This window comes from Pholcus phalangioides, unplaced genomic scaffold (assembly GCF_987345545.1).
Source record: "Pholcus phalangioides strain wild (caught in Gottingen) unplaced genomic scaffold, Ppha-v1.0 ptg000007l_1, whole genome shotgun sequence".
Classification (NCBI taxonomy): Eukaryota; Metazoa; Arthropoda; class Arachnida; order Araneae; family Pholcidae; genus Pholcus; species Pholcus phalangioides.
The window spans coordinates 18412980-18425053 of NW_028301600.1; the positions used below are offsets into that span (position 1 = coordinate 18412980).

Sequence of the window (12074 nt, forward strand, 5' to 3'; positions counted from 1 at the left end):
AAGGCAATTTACTCCTTTAAAATGTTTTTATTTAGACAGCAATTGGCTTTAGAAGTTTCTGAAGTGAACTGTCTGAAGAGCATTTGTTTGTTTGTTGTAACGGTGTATGTTAAAGTATGTATTGGACACCTTTGATTTTATAATGATAGTTAATTTTTATCATTTATCAAATTTTTAACAAGGTTTTCTAATGAATATTTACAAATGAAGTAATTGAGAATTTAGATATGCTATCTAATAATTAGTTCAAGATTTTAATGGGCTTTTAACTGTGGATGAAGAGCAGAAGCAATTTCTTCTCCAGTGTGTGTCGAAGACCACAGAAAGCAGTACCCGGACTGCAAGAAGGCTACTCTTAAATGAAAATTTACTTAAATATGTTATTAAAAAGTGAATTTGTTTCAGTTTCATATGCCCCCTTTAAAGATGCCATTTCATAATTTTAGAGCAAAATCAAAGTTTCTTAGTATGAGTATTAAATAAAAACATTTTCAAATGCGTAATTTTTAGCAAATTTTTTCTCCTACATCTTCATTCAATCAAGCTCAATGAGGCACGGGTTAATCCTTATATATTGAAGAAATATTTGGTATACTTTCACATTATGGTAAAAGGAAAAAAATTGAGGGGTGGGCACTTAAAAAATGTTACGTACATTTTTCACCATTATAATAAGGGCCACCCTAATATACACACATGCTTAATAAATCAAGGTTTCTGTAACAAGAAGTAAATAGGCACGGCAGCCCAGGTACTCACCCAAAGTACCAAAGGATGTTCAGAGGTGTCGTGAGTTCGACATCTGACTCGTCCTTGTCAAAAACTTCTCTGACGCAGGGGTACAACAGAAACGCGACACGACTATAGAAAAAGATTGCTACTGCAGGGAGTTCCACATAGAGGGGTTAGTGCACCAACCTCTCGGTGAGTATAAAAAAAGACTGCCATTCTGAATCAGCATAATTGTAGTTCCGGGTCTAATTAGCCCTCGTGTGCAGAAAATGACTGAGGTGTGAAAAAAATGATCCAATGATCGAGAAGTAAACAAAGCTTGAACTATCCAAACTCAGTTGGTAAAGTAGAAAGGCCCTCTGAAAAAAAAGGCCCTTCAGAGAACATACTTGGTTTAAATCAGCTACTTTAATTCAATCAATTTGTGGTGTATAGATATTTAATAATTATTTGAACCTGTTACTTGCATTTCACAACATGTCAGAAAATTCAGGTTTACATATTATGCTGGCCTACCTTATTTTTTTTTCTTTTGTTCTTTTCCTTGATTTTGCTGTTTAATACAGGAATTGTTTTGTGACAAGAATTCTTGTAAAATTGCCAGTGTCTTTAATCAAATCAGACAAAATCTGTTGTGATTATATTGGTATTGCTCACAGAAATTACATGAAAAAAATTGGAATAATGAAATCAGAAATATGACAGAAGAAAAAGCCATTTGCTAAATGTATAAATTTTCTTCACATGTGAATAGATCTTGAAAAATCCCATCAATGTTTTTGATGGGTAGTCAGTCTTGTTTATATCTTACCTTTGTAATATGTGATGTGTGGTCATTTACAACTATCTTATTAGTTCAATATACTGCTAGCACTGTTAACAGATTGGGCAAAAACTAGTTCACAAAATTTGTCTCACAGTTACAACATAACAGGATGATTTTTCTAAATTTTGAAAAATGCAACAAAATTTTTGCATTTTTTAAATTTAATCTTGAAAAAATATAAATTCATGGAGTGGTGGCAAGTGAACTTAATCGTTCTGGCGCTGTAACATGATAGTGCTTCTCTTGAATCCGGTTTTTTAAATACATGGATATATATAAAAATACTTTTTTTCTGGATAATATGCTGAAGTGAACTTAGCAAGAAAAGTCAGTGCTGAGAATCTAACCCAGCTGCTTTTGCAATCTGGGAGCACTTGCTTCACTTATTTCACACACTGTGCTGAGATGCTCTGAAGTAGTGGCTTAGCCACCTCCCTTAACTCCAGCAGATGGCTTCCCAGGTGGGACAGTTGAGAGAGAGAGAGATGATTTTTCACTCTTATAAGATGAGGCAACTGATCATGGCTCCTACAGTGGAGGGGCTGACAGGGCTCTAGCCCCGGAGCCGGGACAATTCTTATAATTTTTTGCTTTAATACGCTATAAATTAACTGTAGAAGGGCCCATGAAAAGTCTGACCTGGGGGCCCTGCTGATAGAAATTTCCTCTACATAATTTCCTCATTACTATTCTAGTGTGTTAAATTATTCAGTAATCATTACCTTTTTTGAAGAAAGAAAAAGAGAACTGGTCAGGAAAGAGGGAAGAAAAGCACAAAATTAGGTTAAAATTTTGAGGGAAAAAAATTGCTAAAAATTTTAGAACATTTCAAACCCAGGAATTGAAAAAAAAATTATTGAATTGAAAAAAGAGAAGGTTGAATGTCACAAGGATTTTTAAATAAAACATGGAAGTTTATCTACAAAAGGATGTAATTCATATACAAGAATTGTCTAATTTCAAAAAATTATTGAACAGCAAGTTTTGAAGTTTTTACTGGAAAAACCTGTTTAAATATTAGATATAGTAAAACCTCCCCTGATGACCACCTCCGAACAACGATAATGTCTAAACAAAAGCCATATTTGTTGGAACTGAATGTGTCTCATAGACTTAACATTACAAGTAATCTTCGAACAATAGCCACTTTGGACAGGGAGAGAGAAAAATACATTTCACGAAAAGAAAAATAATTTTCAAGCTTATTTTCAAGAGAGTTCCCCAAAACTCTGGGAGAAAAAAAATTACACACCCAGTGGTCAAAAAACTAGGAACACCCTGCTACTCACCACTAATATCGTGTGGCCCCCCCCCCCCCCGGCTTTGATGTCAGCAGCTATTCTTCTAGGCATGGAAAAGTTGCTCAAACCGTTGAGGAGAAATATTAGCCCATGCTAACAAAATGGCAGCCCTCAATTCCCTTGCATTAGAAGGTGGTGTTTCGAAGCTTTTAACAGATTTTTCAACCTTGTCCCGAAAATGCTGAATTGTATGGAGATCAGATGACTGGGGGAGGCATTGAAACTCTGAATCATGTTCCTCAAACCAATCTGAGATAATTCCAGCCCCGTGGAAGGGTGTATTTTATCCGAGGCGAGGCTGATTAAAAAGACATGAAATATTAACATACACCATTTATCAACGAAAACATAATGACAGCAAACTTTATTAACAACCAATGCACATAACATAGACAAAAACATGACGCAGCAACCAGCAATGCGACCGGGACTGAGAAAAAATGCAAACACACACACTTGACGGTCTTGACTACTGTTTACATCCTGTTGCCAGATACAACAGTTCTCCCACGTTTAATTGAACAGTTAATCTGTTACATACTCTTAAAGGTATGATGGAGATCTGCGTTGCCGTGTTGACCTACGAAGCTGGGTATCAGGTTGGTCTGTAACTGGTACATGCTGGCTGTTTCTTGGTTGCGGTTGGATATCTGAATTCTGGGAGTAATGAGGTTGTTGCTGATGCATTTCTGGGTAACAAAAGTCTTGCTATCTGGGTTGTTGTTGAATCTGTTCATCAGAATCCTCATTATGATTAAATTTGGTAGTTGGTAAGAATGAGACTGACTTTTTCGGAACCTCTGTTCTTCTTAGTTGATCAATGTGCCTTTTGAAAGAATAACCATCATCCAACTTCACTTGATAGTGGCGCTTTCCAAATTTCTGAATGACAGTACCAAGTTTCCATACAGTTCGATTGTTGATATAACATCAGGCTTTCTGTCTTGTATGGGCTTGTATTCTGTCCACGATTAATTGTCTAGACTTGATTGTGTGTTCAGTGTTCTTAATGTGTGTGTTCAGTGTTCTTAATGTGTTTCCTGGGTCGAAAAGCATCAAACTGAATACGGATATTGTGTTGCAAATACATTTCAGCCGGAGTTTTACCATTTGACAATGGAGTGGCTCGATATTGAGCAAATATTTCTCTCACTTTCGCATGCATTGAATTTCGCTCATTAGACATTGTTTTTAATCGATTTTTTTGTCTGTACATTTCGCTCGGCCAAGCCATTAGTAGCAGGATGTCCAGGTGCAATAAGCTTCTGAAAGATTCCATTTTTAGCACAATAAGATTTGAACTGGTCACTGACAAAAATTGTTGCGTTGTCTGAAACAATTGTGCGAATTGTGTGTCTGAAGAAAGTTGTTTCATTTTTGTGATGCCAATGTGTGTTCGATGCAGTTCATTTAAAACAGATTTCTGTAGTATCTTCGGAATTACTACTCTCTGTCCTTTGAATAGGATTCCATCTTCTAAGGTATATTCATAAGAAAGTTCAGGATCTTGTTGAATTTTCTGTTTGATTTTCGATAAATTTCCATCAGAGTCAGTTGCTTTTTTGATCGAGTTGGCATTCAATACTTCGGTCAATATTTCATTAATTGACGCCACACACACTTGATTGATCTCATTGTTGATAGCCATGTCATTAGACGTGTCTTTCTGCACAACTGGAGCCCTGGAAAGGCAATCTGCATTTTCAATTCCTTTCTTGAATGTAATTTTGTAATCAAACGCTGAAAGAAAACTAGCATATCGGAGTAACCGGCCAGACGTCATAGAAGGTAGCTTTGAACTCGGATGAAAAATCCTTGTTAGAGGACGATTGTCTGTCTCTAACTTGAAACGTTTTCTGAACAAGTAGTTGAAGAAATGATTAACATCAAACACGATGAGCTAGTGCTTCACGTTCGAGCTGTGAATAGTTTTGTTCGGCTTTCATCAAAGATCTTGAGGCATATGCAATAGGTCTTTCTTGACCATCAATAATGTGTGCCGAGATTCCGGCGATACCAACAGGACTAGCATCACACGTCAGGATAATTGGTAAGTTTGGATCATATGGAGGAGTTCGGTCACTTGACATTTCCATTTTCAGCTTGATAAAGGCTGCTTCACATGCTGCTGACCATCGGAACTTTGAATCTTTTCGAAGAAGTTGTCGCAGGGGGTAAGTAACAGAGGAAATATTTGGTAGAAATCTTGAATAATATGTGACCATGCCGAGAAATCTGCGTAATGCTTCTACATTTGATGGACGTGGAATTTCCATAATTGCCCTAATTTTCTCAGAACTTTTGGAAATTTTGTTGAATTCCACAATATGTCCTAGGTATTCTATACGTTCTTGAAAAAATGAACACTTATTCTTATTCAGGTGAAGATCATATTCCTGTAATCTCTGGAGGCACAGTTCAAGGTTCCCAGCAGATTCTTCTCGTGTGGTACCATGCACAGTGATATCGTCGAAGTACGAGAGAGTCTTGGGTATCCCTTGAAGGACTTGGTCGATTATTCGATTGAATTCACTAGATGCTGTTTTGATGCCAAAAGATAGCCTATTCATGTGGTAAGTTCCACGATGAGTAGACAAAGTTTGAATTTGACTGCTTCCTTCATCTACTGGAACATGAAGATAGGCTTTGAACAAATCTAGCCGGCAGAAATATTTTGAGTTTCGGACACTGTTCGGGATCTCATCAATTCGATGAATTGGATAGTTGGCACTGACAAGACGCTCGTTGACACCAATCTTGTAGTCTACACAGAGTCGTACATTTCCATCAGGTTTAGAAATGACTACCAACGGTGATCCCCAATCACTTGTTGCAACTTTCGATATGATTCCTTGGGATTCAAGCGTGTCCAGTTCATGATTGACTTTTTCGCGTAAGGCATAAGGAACTTCGTGCTACTTATAGAAAACTGGTTTGCAATTTGCACGTAGCTGCAATGAGACTTTGAAACCTTGGATACAACCAACTTTTTCTTCAAAATTTTTTTGATATTTAGAAATAATGTTATCCATGCAGTTGGTTTGTTGAACTTGTAAAGTTCCCAAATTAGCTAGTTTTTGAGAGTCTATATCTTCTAGGCTTATTTTTACATGCCTTATCCAAGCACATCCTAATAGTGCATCATTTGAACCAGAGTTCTTCACTGGATGTTTTCCCGTGGTACTCCACATTCACATCCACTTTTCCATCTGGCAGGAACACATTACAGTGTATGATCGGAAAGCAACAGTTGAATTTTGAAGTTTTGTTTGAATGTTCAGCTTATGGAATGCATCGCGTGGAATAAATGTAATTCCTGCACCAGAGTCCACTTCGAATCTCCTCTTGACCGTCAATGTTGATCATGATGAAATATTTGTCGATATCCTTTGGTCGCTCGTGGTGTTGAAATATGTTGATAATTTGTTGCACACCATAACAACGAAAAGCTTAGGCATTGGACACATCATTGGTTGATTTGAATTCTGATGGATTTTCGCTCTGTTCATCTAGCAGTGTCTTAATGCATACTTTTCTGAGGTGTCCCGTTTTCTTGCAGGCACTGCATTTGAGAGATTTTGGATTCGTTTTGCAATCATTTGCAATGTGATTATCACGACCACAACGAATACAAAGATTTTGTATACCCAATTTTACAAAGTCTATTCTGGAACTGGATTTGGAATGCTGGCGGTTCTTGCTTCTTGGATAAGATACAGCTGTGTTTCGCGATTTACTCGAGTCACGTTTTGCTGGTCTGGATTTCACAACTTTGTTGACTTCATCTAAAGTTGTTCCACTTGTTGACTTCATCTAAAGTTGTTCCACTTGTTGACTTCATCTAAAGTTGTTCCACTTGTTGACTTCATCTAAAGTTGTTCCACTTGTTGACTTCATCTAAAGTTGCACTTGTTGATTTCCTTGAAAGTTTGCGACAGTCGATTTTTGATGCTTCAAGAACTATTGCTCTCTTCAAGATGTCATCGAATTCAAGAATTTCAGACTAAAAGTTGCTCACGTATTGAGTTGTCCTGAATTCCACAAACAAACTGCGCACGTAGAAATATATCTGCTATAGATGTTTTGCATTGGCAAGGTGACACGAACTCACAGTTGATAATATCCTGTTGCAGAGTTGCTACATAATCCGCGATTGTTTGGTTTTCCGTCTGATAGGTAGACAAAAATTGATGTTGTGCCACTACTATGTTCTTCTTTGGACACAGATGGACTACACACACACTTGCCGGTCTTGACTACTTTTTTTTACATCCTGTTGCCAGATACAACAGGGTGCTTTGTCCTGCAGGAAATAACCATCATCAGCAGGAAACATTATGGCCATAAACGGTCGCGCGTGGTCAGCAACGATGTGGAGGTAGGCACTGATGAAAGCTTCCAATGGAAATAGTGGACCAAGAAAATGCTCCTTAGACTAATTCTGTCACCACCTGCTTGAACAGTTGTCATGTGGAATGCTGTCATACATGCCATCCAGTTGATCCATGACTTTGTGCTGCTTGTGCCACACACAGATCTTGCCATCAACGTCATGGAGAAAAAATCTTGACTCATCAACTCAGATAATCTTTTTCCATTCATCAAGTGTCCAATTTTGCTTTTTTTCTAGCCCACAGAAGTAGTTTTCTTCGGTTTTGCAATGAAATTAAAAGGACTCTCTTGTTGATTGCTGGCTATTAAAACCAATTCGTTTTAAGATCTGTCTTATATTGTGTACTCAGTCAATTCATATATACATTAGATCAGTCGACTCCACCTTTGACGCTGGGGGGGGGGGGCATTTCCCAACCACGCCCCCCGCATATCTCCGCCCATGTGTCGGGGATATGATTGAAGTGTTTAAAATTTTTAACAGGATGAGTAGGGTGTGACTGTCATGGGAGTAACACATTTGTACCCAGGGCCGTCTTAAGAGTATCGTGGGGCCCCCGGGCCAAGTGGTTTTTCGGAGGCCCTATCTGGTAAATCCTAGAAAATTTCAACCGGATCTCATTTTTGGGAGGCCCCCGGGCCGTGCCCATGCGTTAAGACGGCACTGTTTGTACCATTAGGTAACTCCGTCGAGCCTCCTGGCGGTACGCACTATTGGCTGGAGTATAGTCTTTTCTTCTTGTTTCGCATAGTGAAAGTTGTTCTATAGTTTAATTGTGTACTAGTTATGTGCTTACTGTATATTCTTCTGTTTGACTCCTGTAGCAACCGACTCACATTGTATTGCACCCGCACCGCTTATATTTTTCTTCTCGTATAATGCAAGTTGTACTATAGATTAATCGTGCCCCGCAACATGCCCGTAACTCGCAACGACATATAACCTGTACAGTATGTATATTTCCGTTAAAGCACAATATTTGTATATTTTTCTCCTCGACACCCGTAGCGATACGACTCACATTGCTTTGTACCCGCACCACTCATATTTTTTGTTTTGCACCCGTATCGTATAATCCTCTATTTTCGTATAATGCAAGTTGTTCCACAGATCAATCGCAATATACATGTCACCCGCATCGGCACATAATCTGTACAGTTGATACATTTTTGCACAGTGGCTGTATATTTTATACTTCTGTTTACGTACAACATCTGTATATATATATATTTCACATCGCTTTGTACCCGCACCGCCCATATATTTTTGTTTTACACCCATATCGTATAATTGTCTATTTTCGCATTATGCAAGTTGTCCTACAGATACCGTAAATTGAGCCCACATGATGTCTGTAACCCAAACCGGCACATATCTGTACAGTTTTTTTTTATATTTTTGCACAGTGCCCCTGCATCGCTTATATTTCTGCTCTATGCGCAATAATTGTATATTTTCTTCTGTTCCATGCCAGTAGTGACATGATCTTGCACATGATTTTCATATTGTCTTGTACACACTGTATATAATATGTCCTGTCATGTATCGTCTTCAATCTATCTTAAATAAAACAGCCCGGAGAACTTTGGGACAGGGCCGCCGTGGGTGTGGCTGGGGGCGCATTTGGCCTAGGAGGGAAATTTGGAGGAAAGGGGGACTTTCAGGAACATCAGGAGACTTTTTTTTTTTTTCAAACTGAGCACAACTCAGGTCTATTGCCATAGGCAATATCAGGAGACTGCTGGGGTATACAAGGGGTTACAGTGGGTTGCCGAGGGTCGGGCGGGCACCCATGGGAGTAGATCCTGTAGGGGTCTGCCCCGGCCCAACAAGACTCAACCCAGTCGGGTAAAGGGCTTATATCCCTCAAGGGACTGAGTCCGGGTCTTGTCTGGTACTTCAGTATTGATTGGCAAGGGACAATTCCATGTTGTGGTGTTGCAGAGAATTTTTCTTTGTTAGGGTTGTGAATAAATGGAATAGCTTACCCTCAGGCGTTAAGAATTTCAACTCAATTGACACATTTAAAAAGAAATATGATGAACATATATTTGGGTAAATCAAGAAGTTTTCTATTTTTACAACCAAAGATTTTTTATGGGCATTTTTTTATTATTGGGCTGCTGTATTTTGATATACAGTAAAACCTTGTTAAGTCGTCTGGCACATGTTGTCCACAAAATATGAAAGTTAAGAAAAGTGCCATGAGTTTCAATGTGGAATATTGTGAAATTCCTAAATTTAAAGTAATATAAATTTTATTTTAATATATGAAAATTAAAATTATAATATTCACAAAATTTATAGATTACAAAATAATTAAATGAATTTTTTTTTACCTGTTTCAGCTTTTAAAATTTTACTTGTTAAGATAAAATACATTGGCACACTTACAGAGGAAGGAATTCTGCACCTATGGTGTGTTTTTCCGTCATTCTGCGCCAAACTTCGATTTCGCGCTTCTAAAGCCGAGTTTTCCTAGGAATAGGTTTGTTGCGCAGCGTGAACCAAATTAGACTATTTCGCGCCGACAGAAACGTGTTACATAATCATGCTACGCGTTTGTGTTTTCCTAGCAAGGCGCATCAGATCAAGGCGGCTGTATAAAGTACACTCATGTCCATAAATTGAGGATAATGCCAGCTCCGGCAAATAAAGGTTCAGAAACAAAACAAACGTTACTTATTCATAAAGCCCATTTATTAAACAAAAGATAAAGAACAAAAACGATGGTGTATGTATGATACCATTCATAAAAACTACGATTTTTGCTCCCTGGAGCAATTGTAAAAAATATCTCCTTTACAAAAACTTACTATTACATGGTTGGTATGATGGTTAATACATTGTATGTCTCCCATGCGATGAAATACAGTCCGTACAACGCCTAGGCATGCTGAGTATCAAATTATCGATCTGATCTTGGGGAAGATCACTCCACTCAGCAAGCAATGCTCTTCTAAGTTCCGGTACACATGTAGGAGGTGGTTGACAGGCTGCAACTCGTCGGCCAAGCATGTCCCACACATGCTCTATCGGATTCAAGTCAGGTGAGAATGCTGGCCATTCCATACGGGTTATATCCTCAGATTCAAGGCATTCGTTTACGATGTTTGCTGAGTGAGGACGGGCGTTGTCATCCATAAACACAAATTCTGCACCCATGGCACCCCTAAACAAACGTACATGTTGTTCCAGAATGATGTCCCGATAAATTTGGGCTTTCATGGTTCCGGTTTGAACATGCAGATCTGTTCTGGAACCCAGTATAATTCCACCCCAAACGAGCAATGCTGCACCACCGTAAGGGTGTCGTTCAATGACGTTGTCTTGTTGGTAACTGGCGTTCTCCATATAAAAGTCCGACGTGAATCAGACTGCAAGCTAAACCTGGACTCGTCGGTAAACATCACACAAACCCACTGTGACGATGTCCACATTGCATGTTCTCTACTCCAGGCTAATCGCTGCCGACAGTGAGTTGCCATGAGTGGAACACATCTGACAGGCCTGCGAGCATATAGACCAATATCTCCCAAACGTCTGTACACGGTTTACCTTGAAACTGTGGTACCCGAGGCTGCAGATAGCTGACGAGACAGGTCGGATGCTGTGCTCCGTCTGCTTCTTTTGGCAGTTACTGCCAAATACCGGTCTTCATTCGGCATTGTAACTCGGGGGCGACCTGTACTGTAACATCTACTTACATTTCCGTGATCTTGGAATCGTTGCCAAAGCCTAGAGATGACACTTTGTGCAATTCCATCTGAGTACGCCCACATTCCAGGCGGCCGATAATTCTACCACGTAAAAAATCATCCACATGCGTCCTCTGTGTCATAACTATTCGCTTATGGCACTGAGCGCCTTACAGAACTCTTGTGAACAATTTTACTTCTTTGCCGCCACTCCTTATATACTCCCCTCTTACACTCTCGTCATTGTGACGTACTATCGACATCATCTGGTGGCTTCCTGAAATTTGCATATCATTCTTGCAGATGTGTGTGATAATTCTACAGGTGAAGTTTTTACTTTTAGATTTCGATTTCCGTGTGATTCTGAATTATCCTTAATTTATGGACATGAGTGTATATGGCTTTGGCATCAGCTACTCTGTCGTCTGCATGCTCCGGTTTGAAGGGAAGGAAATAAAACAAACAAGAGTGAAGAGAATATCGGCAAAACCGCGGCGCACGACGCATTTGACTCCGGCAGAAGCAGTCGGTCAATCACGCCGGACGTAAAGCGTTGTCGTCAGGCGTATTGCGCTCTGTAGGAAAACAGTCATGCTGCTTTTCTTACTGGTTAGTGGACGGCGTGTCGCGCTGGGCGAATCAGGTTGCGCGCGGCACAGGAAGCCGGGTTTTCGTAGGAATACGTTTTTGCTCCTCGTGAACCGAAGTTGTGCGCCGGCAGAAACGTGTTACGTAATCATGCTACGTGTTTGTATTTTCCTAGCGTGGCGCATCAGATCAGGGCGGCTATATTATAGTTTATGGCCCATAGGCGTAGATAGGCTTAGAAGTCTGGGGGGGGGGGGTACGATGATGATGATGTCAATTCATCTATACATATATGCATTAGATCATTCGACTTCACCTTTGATGCTGGGGGGCAATGCCCCCGTATCTTCCCCCATGATATGGCCTTGTCATCAGTTATTCTGTCGTCTGCATGCTCCGGTTTGAAGGGAAGGAAACACAAGAGTGAAGAGAACATCGGCAAAAATGCGCGGCTCACGTCGCATTTGACTCCTCCGGAAGCAGTCCGCCAATCACGCCCGACGTAAAGCGCCGTCGTGAGCCGTATCACGCTCTGT

The 12074-nt window shown here is 39.7% G+C and overlaps 1 protein-coding gene across 4 annotated transcripts in view; it reads left to right on the forward strand.

The window, feature by feature from the left end:
- g (adaptor-related protein complex 3, delta 1 subunit-like garnet) overlaps nucleotides 1-12074 on the forward strand; it is a 281738-nt gene that overhangs the window by 134764 nt on the left and 134900 nt on the right. The window lies entirely within an intron of this gene.